We start from the raw sequence: 6,525 nt of genomic DNA, 5'->3' as shown, positions 1-6,525 counted from the left end.
TTTAAAAAAAAAAAAAAAGAAAGATGGGGGAGTATAATTACATTAAAATGGATATGGGTGGGGATTTTTGAATGCTTTCTGTGTAATTTTAGAGTTGGAAGACACTAGGCATTTTGCATTGTTCCATTTGTTTTAGTACACTTTAAAACTTTTACCAGCCATGATAGATATTTTTGCATACACATGCAATCCAGAAAAACAAAACAAAACAAAACCATCCCCTCAAAAGGAGAGTGTGTAGTTTAATATGAGCACTTCAGATAAAATTAACTTTGTTGTAAGCTGAACAAGAAAAAAAGATTATAGAAGAGATATAAATGCAGTATAGAACAAATGCACATGTGTGCATACCATCTAACTCTATTGGATGAGTAGGAATACAGCTCATTAGTGGAGTTCTTACCTAGACCTCATGAGGCACTGGGTTTGAGCTCCAGCACCAAACACCTCCCCCCAAAAGAACTTTTTAAAATAAATCACCAACTTCCTCTTTGTTTCAGATATAGCTTGAATTACTCCTTTCTCTACAGTACTTCATGAATGGTATTCACTGAAACTTTGTGAGACCACAGAATTGACAAGAGGTAGACAGGCTGGTTTAACTAGGCTCACAGCAGTCACACTATGAATGAATTGTGTTCTGTGAGCCCATTTCCAAGTAAAATATTTAGGTTTTGAAGCATGCATTTCCTCATTAAAATAACGTCTATGTTCAGGGGTGGGAGGTGGTGCAGTGCTTCCAAAGGCAATTTTAACATAAAGGCATTGATACTAAGAAAGCATGAAGGGCTTCAGAGACATTAACTGTTTCTGTAAGGGGAAATACAGTTACTGCTGTGCTTCAACTTATGACACAAGGACTATTATTATCATTTAAAAGCTCTACGTGCAGGAGCAACCTTCTTCCACCCATACTGCTAGCCTTCTACAGCAGAGGACTGCCAGGTTTGGATTCAGTCAGAGAAGGTGCACCTAACCATTAAGAGACTGGAGGCCCCAGGGAGTGGGGAGGTCTGGTGGGGTAAGGGGGTACATCCTCATGGAGATGGGGAAAGGAGGTATAGGATGTGGAACAGTCAGAGGGTGGACTGGGAGGGGTATAAAATCTGGAGTGTCAAAAAAAGAGTAAATAAAAAAAACTAACATAACTGAATCTCTGGGTAGATTTCAAGAGTTCAGTTTAAAATGTGCAGCAGTCCCATGAGACTGGAACGTACTTTATCAAGGCAGGGAATGGACTCCCAGAGAAAAGATTACTCATGAGATGAGGAAGGTTGAAAGATCATATAATGCCTTATGTCCATGTGCCTGGGAACACATGTCTGTGTAGTACAGATATTGAATGTAGAGACCGAAGTGATATGGGATGGCTTCCTGCATTGCTTTCTACCATATAGACAGGGGTGGCTTTCCTAGCTTTTTTCCACTGAACTCTGAGCTTCCCATTTGCCTAGTCTGGTTGGTCAGCTTGCCCCAGGGGTTCTGTGTCTGGTTCCCTGCTGGTTGAGATTATGGGCCAGAAACACTTACCCAGCTTATATGTGGCTTGTGGGGATCTGAACTTTGGCCCAGATGCTTGCACATCAAGCATTTCACCTGCTGAGCCATCCCCCCAAGCCCATCAATACTTTTCTTGATGTTCTTTCTATATGGGACATGTATGAGGAAGCATTTCTCCCATCCTTTTTACCCCCTCCAGGAATCTTGACTTCCATTCTGTTCTGCCATAGTAATCCAGCTTCAACCGAGAAAGCAAAGCAGTTAAAGTCCTATGTCTACATTAGGAAAGAAATGAAGACCCACAGTAGTGGGGGAGGAAGCAGAGCTTTAGGAGTGATTCATGTAACTTGAATTTATGGATAGCAATTGGGAGCTGAGACCCTGACAACTGCAAATGGGATCCATCTTTACATGTTTTCAAGAGGAAGAAAAATTTTTATAATGACTTATAAATTAAGATTTGTTCATTTGCCACAAACATGTTCCTAACTATTCTATCATGTGAACTCAGAATGCTTCCTGTGTGCCTGACATTTAAAAAAAATCCCTGTAAAATATGCTTCTATTTTGCTGTTCTGCATGAACGAAAGCACCTGTTTTTCAAGTTAAAAAACAATGCATGACATTTTGTTTGTACCAGTTCAAAAATGGAAGCTTTCCAACTGTCACCAAAATGGATGCAGAGAAACCTTAAGCTGTGACCTTAGAGAGCAGGACATAAGGCTGAGTTTGCTCAAGTCCCAACAAAGTAACTTCTACATCTGAAAATAGGACTTCCTGCTGGCAAGTAAGCTACTCACTGGAACTTTGAGAAAACCAGGAGACTTGACAGATGTTTATGGCTACCTTCTTTAGGTCATGCCATTTCTACAGACAAGCTTCATGGGAGGGTGTTCTGGACATCCAGGTTCTTGGTAAGCAGGACTGACCCAGGGCACCACAGAAGAAGGAATATCAAGGAAGCTTCTCACTTTGCTACCCCTTGATGTGGACTCTAATGATTTGCTACTAAATCAAACACTTGGGCAAAGTAGGGAGAAATGTTGCTACAAAGTCAGAATTTGCTCATATAAAAAGTACTTAAGATACCTATTGCACATACGTGTACACACACACACACACACACACACACACACACACACACACACACACACCATGAGGATTATTTGTACTGTATACAAGTTGACGTGACTGGGAGGTCTATTACTCCAATAGCCTATTACACTGATGACATAAGCTAGAATGTGTAAGTGTAAAAAGGCAGTTACAATTACAAAAGGGTAAATTTTGTATGATTCCATTGTACCTAGAGTGGTCAAGATCATAGTGATAGGCCCAAGGATAGCGGTTGCTAGGGAACCCAGCAATAGGGAATTACTCTATGTTGGTACAGAGTTTCAGTTGATAAAGATATTCTGGAAACGATAGTGAGTGGTGGTTGAGCAACAATGTAAAAAATGGCGCACTTAAAATGAATGGTGAGTATATCAACTACCCTCCAGGGCAGAGGCTATGCTCAGGAATAGTCAACACAAACTGGACTCCATGTTTTGTCTTTATTCTTAAGAGAAAGAATATGAAGATAGGCAGGGATAGGGAGGAAGGGAGGAGCTGGGGGAGGGAGAAGTAAATTATATTAATTTCTCAAAGAATAAAACCATTGTTAAAAACGAACACAGAAAAACAGCTAAAATGGTAAGTTTGTGCTATTTTTAATCATGATTTTAAAATGTAGCATGAATGATTTTCCAGAATGACAGAGGACAGAAGAGATAGCCATATGAAGAATGGGGCCTGAAACTTTATCCCCCCCTACACAATTTTGTTCCAGTTGGGAATGCCTTGTCCACAATTCAAGCCCCACAAAGTCATATGTCAAGAAGTTCAAATGCTATTTCCCCAGTGTTAGAGTTACTGTACTTGATAGAGTCAAACACATGTAGGTAACAGGAGAAAAATTTGAAACACATACCAGGGGCTGAGGAGGAAGGCTGAATTGTGAAGTTGTCAGAATAAAGTGAATGAGAAAAATACCCATAGTAGGGTATTCAATAAATACATGTCTGTGGAAATATGAGGCTTCTTAGAGATGGATTATGTTAAGCCTAAAGCTATTCTTTTGTTTTGAGAGAAGAACATTTTACAATGGAGAAAGAAATGACTGTCAAGTTTTATCAGAAAACATCGCACACATTTTCAAATAAAACAATATTCCAGATGCACTGAACACATTCTAGATGCAATCATACATGAAGTTCTGGCAAAAAAAAATAAAAGACCATAAAACTACAGGTTGTACTCTGACATATTTCACTTCATTCATTCTTTTAAAAAAAATACTGTTTGTAATATATATGGATCTGTGGGTGGGGCCATATTCCCTTAGCATAAAGGCAATTTCAGCAGCAAATACAGGCTTGATTCAAATTGTATTCAGTGTCTGAAAGAGCTTCATTTTAAAATTTGCATCAAACTAACAAAATATTTGAAGATGCTGAAAGATTCTTCAATTAGTATGAAGTCAGAAGGAAAGGGCTTGCAGACTATAGAGTTCTTCATAAAGACTAACTTTGTCAGGGCAAGCTGCAGTGAACGAAGAGGAAAGGAAACCACTGTGGTCACACTGATGTGTTTGTCTGGTTTTTTACTCTTGTTTTTAAAGATGGAGTTCTACAGTGAGCTCAGTCAAAATGAATACCTAGTCAATGTTTGCATGTCTGAAGGAGATCGCTACAACTGCACACAGTTTTAGACAACATATAATTTTCTCTCAAATGCAGTGACTTTTACTCTAGCTCACAGTGAAGCCTTGTGATATCCTGTGTAAATCCCATATCCCGTTTTGTTCAATTAAGTTGACTCACAAACTCCACTGCCATCTGAAATGCACTGACAGACCCCTAGTACATAAGCTAAGTCAGTCGACAAAGCCATTCCCTCATGGTACTAACAGGATGTGGTCTTAAGTTATGCTGACTGCATTAAACAGAACCCTATTATATTTGATGTGGTTTTAGTTTACAGCAGAAATGCATGCCTACGCAATCACAGTATGAAAATACAAATGGGAAATAATGAGTTGGTTAATTTCAGTGAAGTACTTAGCCCACCAGGGTGGTTCACAATGGTAATGAAAAACCTGCACAGGGAAAGAGCAGGAGAATTGCAAGTTCGAGGCCAGCCTGGACTATACTTTAAGGAATAGGATTTAACTTAGTGGTACATGAAATGCTCTGTGAATCATTCCCCCCCCCCAAGATAATTTAATTTTAATAACAGAGGTAACTGACAATTCATGATTAGCTTCAAGGTAAGAAAAGACAACTCATTCTTACACACATACACAGACACACACATATGCACACATACACACACACACACACACACACACACAAAGGGAGTAATTTAAAATCAGAGAAGAGTTCTAAGTTTTGTATGTATATTCACTTACCTATAACAGCATTTATACAGTTTTATCACGAAGAAAAGTGTTCTTCAAATAACCTTTACAGGACTTCCATAAATAATTGGTAAAGGTGCTTTAAAAAAATTCAGGTTTAGCCTTTAGCAAACAAGTTTTCTCTCATGGGCTGCTCTGAATACATTTTACCATCAGTATTTGGGGAAAAAAATCAAGCATTAGTTTGCACTTATGAGAGATGAAGTCATTACTAGATGACTGGTGTGTGGATTATCTTAGGATAGGCTGAAGGGAGTGTTCTTAAAATATGATCTTTTTCAAATAAAAACTCAGGCAGCTGCAGCACATTTGTCTATGAGAGAACTGTGAATAAACACAGGCTTTAAGTAACAACTAAAATCTATGCCACCATGGTACTGCTGATTTAAAATAAAATATATTTAAAAAACTGATTTTCAATAGGGTTTATTTAATATTTTAAGCCAGCCACCAAAAATAGCATATCTGATCTAAGTGCCTAAAAATAGCAAGGGTTCAGGTTTGCTCTAGAGAGAGTCTGGAATTACCAGGAACCAATCCAGAAAGAGCAAGCCAGAAAGAGTAATTACACATATGACCAGAATATTCCCAGGGCTGCCTACAACCAGGCCCATTGTGAGAACTGGTAGGAAAACCTAAAGATCCTGAGAGTGAGAGATAACCCCAAAAAGTCCCATAAAAGAATAAGACTCACTAAGTTAGATATCTTAGGAGTGGATAAGAAATGCTACAAAGAACCAGAATTATTCATATGTAGCAAGATTTGATTAACAGCTAACACTTAGGAGTAAATGCTGAAATTAGATAAAATTTTCCTTCCTTATCACCTCCTATGTAAGGTCATTTCTTCATGCTATTCTCTTGTGTTTGTTAATGCATAGCTTTTGATTGGTTTTAATATATTTCAGTCTTGTGAATGGAATCCAATCAGACAAGCATGCTAGGCAAGGTATACTTGTGCCCATTTCATCTGTAACCTTGTATATAGACTTTTATCATAAAATGTGTACTTTTGATGTAATACTGGGCTGGATGCTCTGTAGTTTCAGAAAGGAGTATGGTGGTCATGTTATATCTCCAGCACCTGGTACCTCGTAGGCCACAGTGTCTAGGTGTTATACAACTTACTCTACAGCAAATTCTCTCTCTGTTTAATCTGAAGTCTATAATATTAGAATATGACAGACTTTGCAAAAATAGTCAGTAAAATTGACCATCTTTTTCTTTGCTAGCATAAACTAATATAAATATATAAAGATCAAGAAAACAATGAGATCTAGGACACCAAGATGAAGGCATAGAAGATACTAGTCTCCCTCCCTGCTCCCTCTCTGTCTGTCTCTCTCTGTCTCTCCCTCTGTCTCTGTCTTTCTCTCACATGGTGGGGTGGAATAATAATAATAATAATAATAAAATAATAATAATAATAATAATAATAATAATAATAATAATAATGAGAGAGAGAGAGAAAGAGAGAGAGAGAGAGAGAGAGAGAGAGAACATACCCACAAAACAAAACCAGCTCACTAGCCCTAACTGTAGCAACACAGGAGACACAGAGGCAG

General features: G+C 38.3%; 1 protein-coding gene across 1 annotated transcript in view; it reads right to left on the bottom strand.

Moving 5' to 3' along the window:
* Stk26 (serine/threonine kinase 26) overlaps positions 1 to 6,525 on the bottom strand; it is a 53,888-nt gene that overhangs the window by 14,259 nt on the left and 33,104 nt on the right. The gene's annotated exons all lie outside the window — the stretch shown is intronic.

Source organism: Mus pahari, chromosome X, assembly GCF_900095145.1.
Source record: "Mus pahari chromosome X, PAHARI_EIJ_v1.1, whole genome shotgun sequence".
Lineage (NCBI taxonomy): Eukaryota > Metazoa > Chordata > Mammalia > Rodentia > Muridae > Mus > Mus pahari.
The sequence above is the reverse complement of the archived record's forward strand: the minus strand, read 5'-3'. Positions and strand labels throughout refer to the sequence as shown.